The sequence below is a fragment of the Patagioenas fasciata genome, chromosome 2 (assembly GCF_037038585.1).
Source record: "Patagioenas fasciata isolate bPatFas1 chromosome 2, bPatFas1.hap1, whole genome shotgun sequence".
In the NCBI taxonomy this organism is placed as follows: domain Eukaryota; kingdom Metazoa; phylum Chordata; class Aves; order Columbiformes; family Columbidae; genus Patagioenas; species Patagioenas fasciata.
Genome location: NC_092521.1, coordinates 10,730,398 through 10,748,576, shown reverse-complemented (window position 1 = coordinate 10,748,576; position 18,179 = coordinate 10,730,398).

The window sequence follows — 18,179 nt, the reverse complement described above, 5'->3', positions numbered from 1 at the left end:
AGACCCCACACAGAGTACTGTGTGCAGCTCTGGGGGTCCTAGCATAAGAAAGACATGGACCTTTTGGAGAGGGTCCAAAGGAGGACCAAGAAGATGATCAGAAGCCTGGAACACCTCTCCTATGAAGACAGGCTGAGAGAACTGGGCATGTTTGCCCTCGAGAAGAGAAGGCTCCAGGGAGACCTTATAGCAGCCTTCCAGTACCTAAAGGGGACCTACCAGAAAGTTGGAGAGGGACTTTTTACAAGGGTATGAAGTGATAGGACAAGGGGTAATGTCTTTAAACTGAAAGAGGAGAGATTTAGATTAGATATAAGGAAGGAGTTCTTCACCATGAGGGCGGTAGAGGCACTGGAACAGGCTGCCCAGAGAAGCTGATCATCCCTGGGAGTGTTCAAGATCAGGTTGGACAGGGCTTTGAACAACCTGGTGGAAGGTGTCCCTACCCATGGTGGGGGGACTGGAACTAGATAATCTTTAAGCTCCCTTCTAACCCAAATCATTCTATGACTCCATGATACTATGATAAATCCAGCACCAATCTCTCATTAAGTGAATTGCTGAGAGCTGTCAGAATATTGCTTCTGGAGTTTCTGAACAACTAATATTCAATTCAGACTTTATCACTCATCTGATGAAATTAGAATGAATATGACAACGGGAGAAAAGAAAACAGACTTAGAAAAGGGCCTAGAAGCACGTGTGTGTACATGTGTGTACATATATATATGCACACATATACATTTCTAATTTTTACATTTATATATATATATATATATATATGCACACGTATACACTGTAAATTTTTACATTCAACCTCAGGAGTTATTTTAAATATTCCTTATTTTGCTTGTTGACATGAAATGGGTAAATTTAAAAAGAAAATTTGCACTTGTTGGGGTAAATTCTGGTCTTGTGCAGTATTGACCATTTTATTTATATTTATACCACAACAAAACAAACAAATAAAAACCATTTATATATTTATACCATAATAAGTGAGATCAGCATTTGGCAAAAAAATGTACTCTGAATATGATAAAACAAAACTCTTAGTCTTCTTTAAATAAATAGACGTTTTCCATCTGGTTAATACTAGGTCTGAACAGGCATATTTTTCATAAGGAACTTCCAGAACTGACAATTTTGAAAGTTCGGAGTTTCCATCTTGTTCTCAGCCAGCTTCTTTTTTCATTGACAGTGTCTGGGCTAGCTGTAGGAATAGAGCAACAAATCTGTTCTTCCTGGGTTTCTAATTGCCTCGGTCTTCTAAAAAGCTGTCTGGCAAGGGTACTGGATTTATCTTCGAGAGTGAAATTTAAGTAGTTTGGAGCCAAAAACAGTTGAACGTAGGCCTCATTTTTCTTTTAGATACAGGCAGCAAGAGTTTCCCTACTGATTTTAAAAGAAGGAAAGCTGGATCTATCTAGAACTCTGGATATGCTTCATCTAGGTTTACAGACAAGTGTCCAAGCAGACAATTCATCATTCCAGGAAAAATCATCCAGTTTACTCCAGATCGAATGTGAATAGGAAATGAAAGAGACAAAAATGTCAACTTCACCCTGTGTCAAGATGATCCTCTTTATTATCATGACCATATTGTACTTTAAACAGTGATAATCCAGCTCATGGCTCAAATCACTTATCTTGGATGCTCAAAATAATTTACAGGCACTCATTTTATCTCCCAAAACCTGTATGTGAGAAGCATAAAATAACAGATAGGGAAAATGAGGACAGAGAATTTTTAAGTTCTTGAAGATACTTCCCTTCTGTCCCTTAAGTCAGTGGGGAGAATGCCTGGTCTTGGTTTCCAGATGCTCTTTCCAAATAATCATCTTCTCCTTAAAGAGGAACAGCCTCCTTCAACTCATATTTTTGGCTTTGACCCACAGTATCTCAGCCAAACATGACCTCAGACTCTCAATCATTTCTCCCACAGTCAGCAATTAACGGCAAGGCAAAGCAGTCCAGGTAGTCCTGGGTGAGGGACATCTCGGTCCTGCCTTGTTACACAGGGTTGATGGAGTGTGCAACAGCTTGCAGGGCTGAATCTGGTCAACACTTGGAGAAGCAACTGCTCGTCTGGTGGCCCAATCTGAGTGGCCATGGAGAAAAAGATGTGTGGGTCCTTCTCAAAACACAGTCTTGTTTTTTAGGTTTTTTAGGTTTAGGTAAGAGAATTAGAGTGATGAAATTCATTCTCAAGAAATCACTTTTATCTTGGTCTGGTTAAAATAATTCTATGAAATGATACATAACAGGACTGAAAATACCCACCAGATAGACAGTGGCATTTAAAGCTCAACCTAAGCCTTGTAACATGTACATAACAATACAAATAATTTTTAGCATCTAATGTGGCACTTTCTTTTTTCCATATACTTTCGTAACATCAACTCATTAATCCTCATGACTGCCTACAAAGTGTTTTACAGATGAGAAAACTCACAAAGAGCATCTGTTCAGGGGCCTGATTTAAGGCTGTAAGATGACTTCTGGTGTTTTCAAAGGAACATTAAATACTCAAGGTGGTGCGGCAAAGTCTGTAATTATACTATAAATAAAATCCCTGTATATACAGATGAAATTGTGCCTTATATATACAGAGAAGAGAGGAGGAACAACAACATTTAGCAACTAAAAAGCTTCTGCAGAGATGTATAAGGCAGTGCTAATTGCCTGGAGCCCAATTTGAAGGTGAGAGGTACAAGTCCATGTGCAGTCTTCCTTGCTGCAAGCCAAACCTAGAAACTGCTGTGAAATAACAATAAAATGGCCATTTGCAGGTAGGAGGAAGATCTGCTCATAAAACCAGCCTGTAGGTTTAAAATACTTTTTGGCTCTGTTCTTCTTGTGAGATTCATACTTCTACTAAATTTAAGTCTGACACAGGCACTTTTATTTATTAAGTCACAGTTTAGTATAAAAAACCCAATGCCTCTTTCAAATTATGGAATATCATCTCATCTACTCCTGTTATCATCCATTATTTTGGCTATTCATTACTGTAAGGTTTTATGCGCTTATGCTAATCTGTGTCACAAACTTCCAAGGTCCTTCGCTGCACAGATTTAGGCCTAGGTAGTCTTCCTGAGATCTCATATTTCACCTAGCAGTGGTTTTGTTTGTTTGTTTGTTTGTTTGCTTGCCTCCTTTTTGGGAGGAGGGGAGTTGTTAGATTGCTAACCCAGAGGGTTTTTTTTTGTTTGGTTGCTTGGTTGGTTTGGTTATTCTTTCTCCACAAATATGAGCTATTCCAAGTTCTGCATTTTTCTTGCTTTCCCTTCTAAGCCAGGTTTTCTCCAACAGCCAGATGGCTGCTAGGAAACAGGAAGGCCTGTAGGTGGTCTTTATGATTAATATTTTAGTAGATTGGTACAGCTGCTTATTCAATGGTCAAATAGAGATTATGTCAGGCTACAGAAAACATGCAATTAACTAATAAATAGTGACTGGAAGTATAAATACAAATTTTAAAAACTTGTCTTCATTTTGACCTGATGCTCATAGCTGGAATAAAAGCAAAGGACATTACAACGCATATCTTTTTAAAGCTGATTAGTTATGGTCCTTTATAGCTTCAGTCAATAAAATAGATTGGACCAAGCTGTTGTGCTGAAGTCATGTTTATAAATTAATCACTAATATGGACCAAGCTGTGTACCACTTTGAAATGTGAGATGTACTGCATTAATCCACCAACAGAATGAGCAAGAGGATTATTTTACAAGTAGGTATTCACAACACTATATGAAGGTTGCAAATCAGCTTAGTACTCCTCTTTAGTACAGGTGCTCCCTCTCTGAGCACCTAACAGCTGGTTAAATTGGATCCAGGGCCAGCTGGTCAGTCCCATGGGTGGGAAAGGCAGCACAGAAAAATACTGACGTGATGTAAGGAGTGCAGTAGTGCAATACGAAACAGATGGGATACAATCTTTACACCTCGCTGGAAGATTCAAGACAAACGCAAAACAAGAAACTGAAATCAAATTGTTCTTTGGAGCTCCAAATGAATCTTATTCTGCCAGATTGCAAAACAGAAAGCCTATACTCCTACAATATACCTTTTTTTTTAAGTAAAAATTTCAGATTGGGTAATCTTTATCTACATGATTAAGGCTAATGAATGTGTCATTTGCTTATATAAAAAACATAATTTTAATTTAGGAAACTACACATTCCAATTTTTTTAGAGTATTTACAAAGGTAATATCAGGGGGAAAAAGTACAATTGGTATTTGTACTGAAAAACACCCAGGTGTAGTAAAGCATAGAAACAGGTAGAGAATGCACACAAACGCTATTATTGACATCTTTACCATTAAATAACTATGCAGTTATGGTCAGTGAACACCACTGTTCATGAGTCTCCATTAGAACTGGTTGTTAAAAAGGTCTATTGGAGGTTTTTGGCTTGATGGTAGAATTAGTGTTGAGGTTGCATCCTATATTCAGTTTCACACCCTCAGTGTTTTTAGACTACAATTAAGATCAGACTGCAGTTAACTGTTAATCAATGCCTATACTGGTTGTGGACTCTAGCTGAACAGGAGTCTCAAATATTGAGCAGTTTTAAGTAGAACAATCTCACTGAAGCAGTGAAAGGACCTGCGTGCTATAGCAGGCATATTTGTGAGTCTGAGATATATCTATATCAAAGCGTGACATCCGTTTTATTCAGTGGACTAATCAGGTTTCTGCATTGGCCTTAGGTACAGATATTCATTATAGCTGCCTCCTCTGAGAAAGCAAGCTTGATGTCTTGTTGAAGAATGATGTGGAGATGCCACCAGGGTGCAGTGGGTTAATGGCTGCTGGGCACCCACCAAGTCATTTTCACACTCCCCCTTCTCAACAGGACAGGGCGAGAAAATGAAGAAGCTCATGAGGTGATTTAAGGACAAGCTTGTGAGTCAACTGAAGGATGAGAGATTGCTTACCAATTACTGTCACAGGCAAAACAACCTTGACTTGGGGAAGATTAATTTAATTTATTGCCAATTAAGTAAATAGAGTAGGATAGTGAGAAACAAACGCAAAACTAAAAACACCTGCCCTGTGCTCCTTCTTTCCAGGCTTAGCTTCACTCTATCATTCCCAGCTCCTCTACCTCCTGCCCCACTGAGCAGCACAGTGAGATGGGGAATGGGGATTGTGGTCAGTCCATAATGCTTCATCTCTTCTGCTCCTTCCTCCTCACACTCTTCCTCTCCTCCAGCATGGGGTGCCTCTAACTGGATACACTTCTTCACAGACTGTTCCAATGTGCATCCTTCCCACAGGCTACAGTTCCCTGAGAAGTGCTCCAGCATGGGTCCTTTCCATGGGGTGCGGTCCTACAGGAATGAACTGGTTCAGCCCGAAGTTCCTGCCAGAAGACCTGCTCCTGCGTGGTCTCCTCTCCATGGGCCAGAGGTCTTGCCAAGAGCCTGCTCCAGCGCAAGCTCTCCATGCTGTCACATGTTCCTTCAGGCCACACGCACTCACTCCAGCATGGAGTCCTCCACAGGCTGCAGGTGGATCTCTGTTCCACTGTGGACCTCCATGGGATGCAAGGGGACAACCTGCCTCATCATGGTCTTCACAAGCTTCAGGTAAATCTCTTCTCCAGCTCCTGGAGCACCTCCTCCTTTTCCACTGACACTGGTGTCTGCAGGGGTGTTTTTCCCACTTCTTTTCACTCCTCTTTCACAGCTGTTGAGCAACATTTTTCTCCCATACTTAAATATGTTATCACAGAATTGGAACTGGTAGAAATGGAGAAGGCCCATGACACTCTATGCAGCCTGAAAGCTTGGAAGATTTATATTTGTAGAGATGACTCACCACGCAAAATGTTGGCATGGCATTCCTGTTATTTTCCTCCTCTGAAATAATAAATGGTGTGGTGTTAAGATATTGTTCTGCTGTGTCATTGCACTGTCATAGGGTCCAAATCCACAACAAGGGTGCCCACTGGTTGTGAGGCTGGATAAGCCCCTGAGAAGTTTAGGTCTTCTCAGGATACTAGTCCATGTGCACCACAAGCCAGCAAACATATATTGAGATACATCCTCTACAGTGGCTGCAGAACATATCCAACCATAGCCAAATGATGAGTTGAGAGGCAATCCTCAGCCACTGAGGCAGCCACATGGAGACAGAGCAGTCCTTGATTGCAACTGCACTGGGATCAAATATTCTGGAGAATAAACTTAGCGACTGACACCACACGTCCTTGCATGGCTGGATTATGGCAGCATGCACAACAATTCACTGAATCAGAGCCCTAGGGTGGCTGCAGTATGAACTGGAAGTATCAATTTAATATGACAGCAGGGAATATCACTCTGAAAAGCACTTTTTTTTTTTTTTTAGCAATGACTGTTTCAGTTCAAATTTGCAAACTGTCAGCTTTCCTGGAGGAGTCCCTTACTTGGATGTTCTATAGCTTATCATTTTCCATGACATGTGTTGCACTGTAATAGTAAGAGCGTTATCCTGAGAACAGTGTTCTGTGGGTGCTCTCCTGCAAAGTGAATTTTCCTCATCCTCAGTTCTGCTGTCACTTAGCAACCAAGAGGATAACCAATGAAATTCTAAATATTATCTTGTCAAGGAGATCAAAACACAAAATGCACACTGAAATTGTTGGAGAACTATTTTTTTCTTTTTTTTTCCCTTGCTTCAGCACCTCTCAGTGGCAGATGCACAAAAAAAATTGCTAGTTTTAGTGAATTTATATTGCAGCCTAGAATATGGAAGATAGCTGGAGGGATAAATGCCTTTTAATACTCTTTAAGTAAAAAATGGTCCAAGGAGATATGGAGGTGGATCTGCTGAAATCAGGACTATGACTTAGCATAGTGTCACCAGTAATAACCTTTACCTCCTGATGTTGCAGTGTGACCGAAGGTTTTTTTCACAGAAATCAGTGAAACTTCACCAACTTGAAGGGTTATGTAGAGAACACAGCAAGATTAGGTATATGCAAGAGTTTTAGAGAAGCAGAATATAATAGTAGGTAAGAACTATGGACAAAGAGTTGGAAGAGTTGGGTCCCACTATTTTAACCCATCCTTATTGTGTGTGATTTGACTTCCTGGATCGCTTAGGCCACAGGGTAGCACTCATTGATTCTGTTTCACATCCAAGATTGCCTTAAAAAATATCTTTTTAGAGAGGCAGAGTGGCCAGAGTATGCATTGCATTGTAAATAAAACTTTTCAGTGCTTAATTATCAATTAAAACATGCTATTTTATTTCCAATCTGAAGTTGCCTAGCTTTAAAAGAGACTGTATTTCATCTTTTTCTATTACATTGAACACTCTTTGTAGTGGTCATCTTTTCTTCATGAAAGCATTTATACTCTGACATCAAACCAACTTCTCATCTTCCTTTTTGTGAAGGTCTGCTGACCTTCTTCAACATCCCTCCGTAGTGCTGTATCCAACATTTTTAAAGACTGTTCTGGAAACTTTGTTTCTCAGAAACTAAAGAAAATGAACAAAAATATCCCACAAACTTAATGGTCGGTAGAATCTATCACTCTCCAAATGCAAACCTGAGCACTGGGCTCAGTATCCTAGCACTGAGCTCCTCATGCAAAGGTAATATTGTCTTACTTTTCCTGATCAGCATTTCCTTTCCATAATTGGGTATGAAAGTTGGTCTCTTTAGCTATCTATTACAAAAAGAGTCAGTGTTCATCCAGTTACCTGCAAGGAAGTCTGAGCTGCCTTTTTTTAAAACACAGTTTGTTATTATGAAAGTGCATTTTAGTCACTATGATAAACCTTAATGTAGCCTGTTGTCATGGATTAACCCCAGCTGACAACTAGGACCATGCAGACACTTGCTCATTGCACCCACCAAGTGGGATTGAGAAGAGAATTGAAAGGGGAGGGAGAAATTTGTGGGTTGAGATAAGAAGAGTGTAAGAGGACGGCAAAGGAAGAGCTAATAATAATAACAGTAATAAAAATAGCAGTAACAACAACAATAAAAATAATAAATATATACAAAATAAGTGATGCACAATGCAATTGCTCATGAGCTGCAGTCCTGAGCAGCTGATCCCAGGAAAAAAAAAAGAGCATAAGGGCAGAGCTGGAAAAGCTACATACACAGCATGATGCTAATGATAGAGAAGACCTCATTGACCAACCTGGATGTCAATCTAGGTGCTGTCCTGTTATGCCCCCGCCCAGCATCTAAGCACATCTGCAGCTAGAAAGTTGAAAAAGTCCTTGATCTCCTTGGCAACGGCCAAAACCTTAGTGAGTCCTGACATTCTTCTCATACCAACTTCAAAACACAGCCTGGCTACTGGAAAGAAAAAAAAAAGCAACACCTCTTCCCAGCAAAATCACCACACCTGTGTTAAATGACATATGGCGTGAGTCCATCTTGAATGCGTTCTAGGTCACACTGTATAATTCATCTCCCCTTAAAACTTATTAGTTACTGGGTTATTCTACATCTTTACTGTTTTGTCATTTTTTTCTGGCTAATAGCTACCAGTCATAGACTATAAGGTTAGAATGGACTTCAGTAGGTCATCTAATCCATCCTGCTGAACACAGGCAATTAATAGCTAAGAAAAGTCCCAATCAGGTGAGGTTCAGTGGTTGTCTGACTGCAGACACTCCAGTTTCACAGCTAGCAGTGCACAAGGGCAGGGAATGGTATGACCAGAGTTTCCGTTTGCCCATGCCATACTTTGCATGAGTGATCACCTACCTGCTTATAACTGGATCACTTGGAGGTGGCCTTCTGGTGTTGGTCCCCAGCAAGGTTCTAGCTCATGCTTTTCAAGCTGGAGGCCTTTGATAACCTAACAGCAGCACAGTTGTCCCCTGGCACTCTACTGGACTGTTTGGCAGAATTTAAGACAAACAAGCAGCTCCTTCAAGACGTCACTCCTAAAGTTGAGAAATCAGCGGCCCAAGTAGCGAAGGCTTTCCATGAGAGGAGAAAGTTAAAAAGTGGCAGCAGCTGTGTCTGAGGAAGACTATGTTGGCATCACAGCAGAGGGCTGTGCAGGAGAACTGCAGCCCTGGGCCGTACAACTAGAGTTGATGATCTTATCCTTTCCTACTAAAATCCACGTGGCTGATCTTAACTGATTCTGATAGGGTTGTTGCTTATTAAATAGGGAGAAAATGAACAGCAAAAACCACTTAGGAGTGTGCCTGTGGTTCAGAATATCATTAAAGTAAATGAAGAAAAAATGAAATAAGGCATTTCTCTCCATTTTCTGTTCCATTAATAGAAGTTACATTGCCTTTGGAGGCCCTGAGGCCTCCAAGAAGAATCCTTTCTGCAGGCAAGGATCCAAAAGGCACACAGATAAGTCAACTTGGGGAATGTCACACAATCATAATTATGTGAGTTGTGAAAAATCCCACAGGTGCCTGACTTTCATTTCTATGCACTGCTTAATAGATAACTCCTTTATTTATTCAGAAAACACGCAGGGTTTCTGTCACTGACAAATGATTTACTTCAGCTCCTGTTTGTAGCCACATGAAAGATAAAATTAATCTGTATGCAACAACTCACAGAACAACGTCAACTCACTTGTAAGATGATGTTATGGGGGAAAAGAGGCTTCCAGTATGTTTTCCTGATCACTTGCCACAAAAGAATTTTGGACTTAAAATGAGAATAATTTTGGTAATACACTGATGTTTTAGTTGTTGCTAAGCAGTCAAGGGCTTTTCAGCCTCTTGTACTGACCTGTGAGCTATAGGGTGGGGGTTGATAAGAAGCTGGGAGGAGACCCAGCCAGGCAGAGTAGTTGGCCCAAACTGGCCAAAGGAATATTCCATACCATATGACATCACGCTCAGTATATAAATTTGGGGGAGTTGGCTGGGGGGGTGCTACCACTGCTCGGAGTTGTGCTGGGCATCAGTCAGTGGGTGGTGAGCAATTGTATTGTGTATCACTTGTTTTGTATATTCTTTTATTAGTATTATAACTTTCCCTTTCTGTCCTATTAAACCATTTTTATCTTAACCCACAAGTTTTACTTCTTATTCCAGTTCTCTTCCCGATCCCATGGGTGTGGGGGGTTGTGAGCAAATGGCTGTGTGGTGTTTAGCTGCCTGCTGGGTTAAACCACAATGAGCAGATATCAATAATATTCCAGATAAAAGGCACAGCAAGTGGCGAGGGGTCCATGTGGAGGGATGATCCTTATTCCTGTTGTTTATACGGTAGCTGCACTTTCCCCAGGGTGACCCATACTCGCACCAACCAGTACTTCCTAAACCTGGTGGGAGGTAGAACCTTCCCTCCTGAGATGATAATTTGATGCCATGGTCTTCCCCTGCAGCCTGTCATCCTGTAACACTTGTGATATTGAAAGTCAGGGTGGGAATTTTAACATTTCCTGTATGTGCTTTTATGAACTATGAAAGAAATTAAAATTGGCATTTCTGTGCCACATAGGGGCCACATTTTGACTGAATGGTGCCCTCATTTATAACAACATCAGTGAAAGGAGCCAATATGAAAGCTCATAAACTGTTTCCATCCTCTTTTGATCGTGGCTGAACAACAGATAAAGAGCAACTGATGTTCTCACATTAAACATTTTGTTCAATATTTAAACACCAAGGCCTAAATTTTTTAATATGGTGCAGAAATCTTCAGCTGTGTGCCTCTCTTGAAAAGTAATAGGTGGCATGGAGCTAAATCCCACCACACCACATTTAATATTTATCCCTAAAGGCTTCTGCTGCTGCTGAAGAAATTTGAGCATATTGCACTTACTAAAGCTTTTGGAAGCATTCCAGTATCACCTGTTTATGCCCTTTGCAAAGAGTATATTAACTTTCTGCCTTGCAGTGCATATCGAGGGGAAGCAAAACAGTTGTGCCAGGCTGCAGGCAATGAAAGAAGTTTGTAAGACTTAAAGGAAAATCAGAGATTTTAGTTAATAAATGCAGTCTAAATAATTTAATGTACGAATCCATCAGGACTAGATAAAAGATAAAAGAAGGAAAAACAGAGGCCATGTATTTAGTATAATGTATTTTTAGATCTTGGCTGAAAAACGTGTTTATGTTATCCTTTATTTATGCTCCTCTTTGTGCCTCTGCAGCTTCAGTGCTCAGATATTCATTGAATCTCTGATATTATGGCACGTACTTGTTTTATGCTAGATCATTGAGTCAGCTTTACAACATGCTTCTTGATTCCCGCTCTTGTCTGGGGAAAGCTGTGTCAGTTTTACATTCAACACAGTGTACTTTTCCCTCTGCCCTTATGGGCTGTGCAATTCACTTGGGGGAGGAAACTCCATCCCCATCACTGTCCCCCAGGATAGAGAGAAAGAAGCCTGGTGTCCTCCATGGTTGCTCTCCATCCTGTGATGCAGTGTTTGGCATGGAGCGTTAGTTTGAGGACACAGAGGGGCACAAAGCGGGATGAAGGATTGCCGCAATGGGGTGAGGGTATAAGTGGGAGGCGAGTGAAGAAGTTTGCTGTTGTACTAGTATGAAGTTGGTAGGCTCTCCCACTTTATCTTCTTTCAGCTTACAGATACGCTGTGTGAGAAGCCTGGCTGTAGTACTACATGCTTCCCGTCCTGAGCTTTTCTTCCCCAAACTGCTGAGTGAATAACCTACGTGGTGATGGGATACTTACCTGGGCACACCTCAGGTGTAGCTCATAGTATGGACTATTTGCAAGTCTGGTCTTGAAGCTGCATTCAGCACTGCAGGTGTAGCCTATTTGCTTTATATTGTAAAAAATCCCACATGAAGCTTTGCCCAGCTTTTCTGTCCTTGCATGTAACTCATCAAAGTTACCTCGATTCAAATAATTCTTGGCCTGTGCTATTGAGACCAGTGCCAGAATTAATCAGATGGCATTTGCAGATTCTTGAAGAAACCATTACAGGGTTACAACTGATTAACGAGCTATAGCAATTAAAACAGTATTTGGACTATTAACTAGTAACTAGCTAAGCAAGTAATCTATCAATTAAGAGGTTTCAGAAGTTACACATTTACATAAGCTGAATATGGTTATCTGTGATTTCTTAAATGAGGATTAATGGAAACTGAGGGAGACTTTATAATTATGATGAATCTTCCTTAAAATGTTTTATTTTTCATTGTTCCTCAGCTTATGTAAAATAATTTAGCTTAGTAATTATCTTTTTATGCTCTTTTTTTACATTTGAGGCATTGTTATCTGAGTAGAGCTAGCGATTTTTTTCCAATATTTAATCTTAGAAACGTCATTTTGCATAAAATATGAGTTTACATTAGGTTTTCAAGGTACCCATCTTCTGGATAAAATTCACGTTTCTTTGTAAGGCAAGATATTTGTGTACTATGAGTAGATATCCATCTGCATGTGATGTGTGAGTAGATGTTCTAAAATGTTGTTGCATAAGACATTACCATCTTCATAAATTAGTGAGAGGAAAGCTTAATCTGTTTCATCTGAAGATGCAGCAATGTCAATCACAGTTATCTTGATTAGATGGCAAGAAGAATAATTGCTGTTCAAGTCAAATGTCTTCACTAATTGCTGACTATGTAATTGTGAGGGGTTGATAAAACACTCTGGCAACACAGATGTTAGTACAATGCAGTTTTTCCAGGATTTTAAAAAAAGTACACGTTGATAAATAATGATATTGGAGCAAAGTATTCAGTTCTGTGTCATGCTGCCCTTATAGGAACCTATAGAAGGTACTTCAAATGTTATTAACAGACAAATTTGTAAATCCCATCTGTGTGGGCTAAGGAAACAACCACATTAATTGATTTAGAAGGATTGGACCTTGGATCTTTCCTCTGCATAGGTCAAAACTGACATTATAAAAGGTCAGGGGGATATATCCAGGAGCCAGGGCTGTAGAATATGTATTAAAGGCTGATCCTGTGAGTAAGGCGACATCTAAGGCCTCAGGTCAGTTATGACTTATAACACATTTTTTTGTGATTTTTCATGAATCAGGCTTTTCATATATTAGTACTCCTATAGTAATAGAGATACAACACTTCTTTGGTAGTCTTCTGTTTACAGTGATACTGTTGCATGGCTTCAAAAGGACAACAATTAAAGGAAACTAATCTAATTCGAGGACTTGTATCCTGCTGTTAATGAAGGAATCCTCCTGGCTTTGCAGGCTGAAGTCTCCCTCTAACATACCTGTACAGGTTATTTCCCTTGTCAAGGGTTTGACAGATAACACAAACTAAAATCTTCCTATCCCTAGGGATGACCTGATTAATTTGAGAAGCAGGATATTTTTAAACCTCATTTTACACTGCTTCTTGTCAGTGGTGACAAGTCATTATGATAATGAAGGATACTAGAGAGGAACTTTTTTTTCCAGCAGCTATGAGAGATCATCTTTCATTTTCTGTACAGTATCCTTATGAAAAAAAAAAAAATTGCTTGAATGATAGACATCATATTAATAATAATGATAAAAAGAGAGATTCTGAAGAGAAGTGTATTAATAAGAGCTTCAACATCAGTTAGAGAATTAAACAAACTATTTGGTTAATTAAAAGCAAAGTGGGAAGATAATGAACCATCAAGACTTGAAAAACAAAAGCGTAGTAGTATTTTTTCATTACCTTTTACTGAGGCCGTTAAAGAGAGAGGGGAGGTAAAATGACTTTGGAAGATCTTGTGTATGGACAATAAATACTGAAATGCTGACCCAGCTCTCTCTGCAAAGGATGGAGACAGACCTCTGAGCTCACAGTTCTCCTTGCACAGAAGAGCTGACCTCATCTCCAGGATCCTTGGTCAGCTTTGCATTACTTTGCCAGCAACTCTGTATGACACTCACTCCCCCCAGATGCCACAATGGAAGTGTCTGTGAAGGGCTTTATCTTGCTTAGTTTTAGGTGTTCATAACATGGAGTCCTGTATAGGATCATGGCATTCCTTTATAATCAGTGGAGATCTGCTCAGTAGAGTCAACAGAGGATGTGATTTGTCTTACTGCAAAGTAGGTGCCCACATTTGAATGGATGGATGGGTCACAACCCATACTCCACTGACTCACCAATGGCTAGAAAAGGCACTTAGCCAGTTGAGATTGGTGCTGACAGTTGGGATTAACTCCTTGAGGTACACTTTGCAAGGTGCCAGTCCATGAATGAGCTGACAGATACACTGCAGATTAAACTCTGTTCTTAGGACTACACTCCGCTCTCCCACAGCTTTTTGTGCCCACTTACCCTATACATTACTTACAGCTCTGGAGCTTTGGTGTTTTCACAGAGTGGACCTGTGTCATCATATGCCTTGGTTGACACACAAACAAACCAGACCCAGAAGTCTTGAAGAAGAATTAATTTCAACTGGTTGCTTGTAGAATTAAAAACTCTCAGAATCAGTTACTACCAATGCTGCCATTTGTATTGAATTTACCAGTGTTAAACATTAATCACAATCTCTTTGTGGCTGGTTAGTGCCCAGTGAAACTTCAGAAAGCCTCCAGCTGGTTTTAATGACATAGGAGAGAAGCCTTTAGTTAGGCACTAAGTATGAGACTCTTTGTTATGAGCTGACTGAGCCAGTCAGTTCTGTAAAATACACACCCATAGTCTGTTAGTTCAGATTTCATTAGAGTCTTCCCAGACTTGAGATGCACAATTGGGAGCTTCTGTGTGGAGATATCTAAGAAAGACTTCTGAAGAAGTATATGCAAGTTTTTTCCAGCAACTTCTCTCATGTTAAACAAGAGAGACTTATAGCCCTTTTACAAGGCTGGATGAGTTCTCTATGAATAACTGTTGAGGGCTATTTCTGAGCAGATGACAATGGATGTCTGATGTATTTTTAGGACAGCAGTATGTTTGCTAATGTTTCCTATGCAACAACAGAAGAATAACATGTAACTGGTCATGAGTGTGAGAAGTCACCTTTTAGTAGTTTAGAAACACTTTATGGATGTGAAATGGCCATTTAAATAATCTTAACTTTTGAATTTGACCAGTCATTCATTCTTCCTGCAAACCTGTGTCTCAAGGTAATGATTTCAATGATAATTACATTCCCTTCTAATTAAAGCAGGTGGTTGAATTAGAGGTCTATTACACAGATCATTTCCTGTTCTAGGACTGGTAGATATATAATAATCGTGTTGCTGTTCTTCAAACCTTATAACCAGAAGTTTGGAATATTTTTTCCCACTCACAAAGCTGGATAAAGATCTGTGCAGCCTTCTATTCCTGTGAATAAATAATTTCTCTACTATCTGAAAATCTGAACTTCTCACAGCTTAAATTTCCTTAAGTATAAAATCAATTATAAGCATAGAATAATGTCTCCCAAAACTACGAGGGAACTGGGGCTGTTCAGCCTGGAGAAAAGGAGGCTGAGGGGAGACCTTATCACTTTCTACAACTGCCTGAAAGGAGGTTGGAGCATGGAGGGGTTGGTCTCTTCTCCCAAGTAACAAGTGATAAGAGGAAATGGCCACAAGTTGTACCAGGGAAGGTTCAGATTGATTATTAGGAAACATTTCTTCATGGAAAGAGTTGCGAAGCTCTGGAACAGGCTACCCAGGGAAGTGGTTGAGTTGCCATCTCTCGAGGTGTTTAAAACATGTATAGACAAGGTTCTTACAGACATGGTTTAGTGCTAGAGTTATGTTATAGTTGGACTTGATGATATTGACTGTCTCTTCCAACCAAAATGATTCTATGATTCTAATTAGCCCTTCTTAACCAAGCTATTAAACCAGCCCGTTTGAAGCTAGTGAGTCACCTCAAGGCAGAGACATCTTCTGGGTAGTATTTAATGGTCAGCTTTGTGATTCAGGTAATGCAGACATCAGCTAGAAGCAATAGTCTTGAATCTACACTCCCTGTTTTATAACAAGCTGACACTAAGGTTACCTGGCCTCTTGCAATGGTGAGTGAAGGCCTGAGGAGAACCAAATCCCAGTGGCACCCAAGGGAGGCAAGCAGCTGGAGCGGTTCAGCTGCTGAGGCATGACCACTAGGGTCCACAGGTGTGCTGCACTTCTGAAGAGCCATGGATCATCAATCACCTGCCTGAAGGTCATGGAAACTTCTACAGCATCTCAGCAGTGGAAAAGGAGCCATTGCACTGTTTTGCTGAACAGTGCCTCTCAGAGCCATGGCTGCTTCCTGTTCCCACATCAAAGCCCAGATGCAAGATCCGACTGACCTATCAAGTATTACAAAAGAGGCTCTTTTTTCTTCTCACCTGCCCGGAGCTGAGACAGTCTGAATGACAGAAGAAACCGTGAACTACACCATAGCTAGAAAAGCATCAGATAATTGAAATAGCTCTGAAAATCTAGAGAAGAGTGCTCTGAAGATGAAGGGAAAATGATCCTAGTAATTCCTGTTAATTAAACTGTGAATAAAGTGATGGGAGTGTCCTGCAATGAAGAAAATACTGATACTGGGTGCAGAAGAGTATGGGACATGTTTTGAAGACTTGATTTTTGACAGAATTATACTGCGAAGTTTTGCCAGTTTCAGCTCTCTGTAAACATCAGGATCTAGATGTATGAAATAAATGCGAGAATCAGCTTTGGACTTCAAGGAGATATTGTAAATGGTGTATGAATGAATCTTACCCAAAACATTAGTTCAAAATGTCTTTATAGGCAAGTTAGATATAAAAAACTGAAACTGCAGCATTTTTGAAGATGTGGCTGATGGTTTACTATTAGAATCAGTCTTGTTTAACACCCATGGTAATGGACTAAGAAGGCTGAGTAGGCTGCTTGTTAATGGGATTCTTAGACTATTAAGTAGAAGGGTAATGTGAACAACAGGCAGAAGAGAGTAATAACAATAAAAGGACACAAAGCTGCTAACAAATAACAAAATGAGGTTCAGCTTAGAGGAAGAGAAGCAAAATGATCCAGCAAAAATTATTTTTCTTTTAGGCAGTGGGTGGAGGAATATTATAAGTTAATGGTGCTGATTGAAATGTAGAAACAGAAATACACCTGTGGGAATGTTATTGGTAGAGTTGACAGGGTTTGAGTCAGTAGGATGGCCCAGATGTTTCTTCCTTTCTGTCCTGTTTTTTAGGATTCTGCAAGCTTTCAACAGGCTTCTACTGATACTTTTGATCTGCATAAACAAAGTGAGCAAAGCAAAACGATCATTTAGTTGAGAGGTGTCAGTCTTGTCTATGTATCCAACACATCAGGGCCATGCATTCAGAACAGTGAAGCTGCAAAGAAAAAAACCAGGAACTTGGGAAACTGGAAGAATTAAATAAAAAATAAATTATGAGGTGTTAAATTAAGCTAGTTGAATGAGGTCTTGTAACCAGGGCTCGGTGGAGTTGCAGAGCAGACAGACAAGAGATGGTCTCCCATGACACAGCACCATGGTTCAACCGTGACACTTCGGTCCACTGTAGGGCAGGTGTCCTGAACACAGCAAGAACATGAGAGGTGGGATGGGTGGGGACTTTGAACCCCTCATGAACCACAGCTGGATACCCTGGGGAATCAAAAATGGCACTGTAGATACCTGCATTGCCCCTGAGTATTTGAGGTTTGAACACATCAGTTCCTGCCTTCCTTGGTAGATTATGTTTCCCAACACAGAACAGAGTCTTTATCTGTAGTTACAGGACAGAGGCTCCTTATCTCCCTTCATTTTGGATGCTGTACAGGGGACTCACCACTTGTCTGTGGGACAGAGAAAACTGTGACATGCAGAGACCACAGCCTCTAACAAAAACCAAAGCTATTTGTTACATGCACCTGGCTCATAACACTGCACGCTGCTCTCCTGCCAGCACAGGCAACTGCGCTCCTGTCCAGCCAACAGCTGAGACCCAGCTCGAAAGCAAGACTGTTGATTAGAAATCTCACAGGTCAATCTGAAATTAATAGACAAAGTTCTCCTTGGGGTGTTACTGAGCCTTTTTTTTTTTTTTTCAAGGAACATTTCCAGATCTCATCAGATTTAACTAACAGCATCCCAGAAGGGCATAAACGAAGGAGTGACTGGCAGAAGCAGGGACTCCATCGCCATCCCTGAAGGTGTTTAAAGGATGCATAGATGAGGTTCTTGGGGACGTGGGTTAGTAAGAGTGTTAGGTTAACAGTTGGAACTGATGATCTTAAAGGTCTTTCCTGACCAAAATGATTCTGTTATTCTCCTAGAGCCCCAGCTACTCAACACCTCCTTGGAGGAACA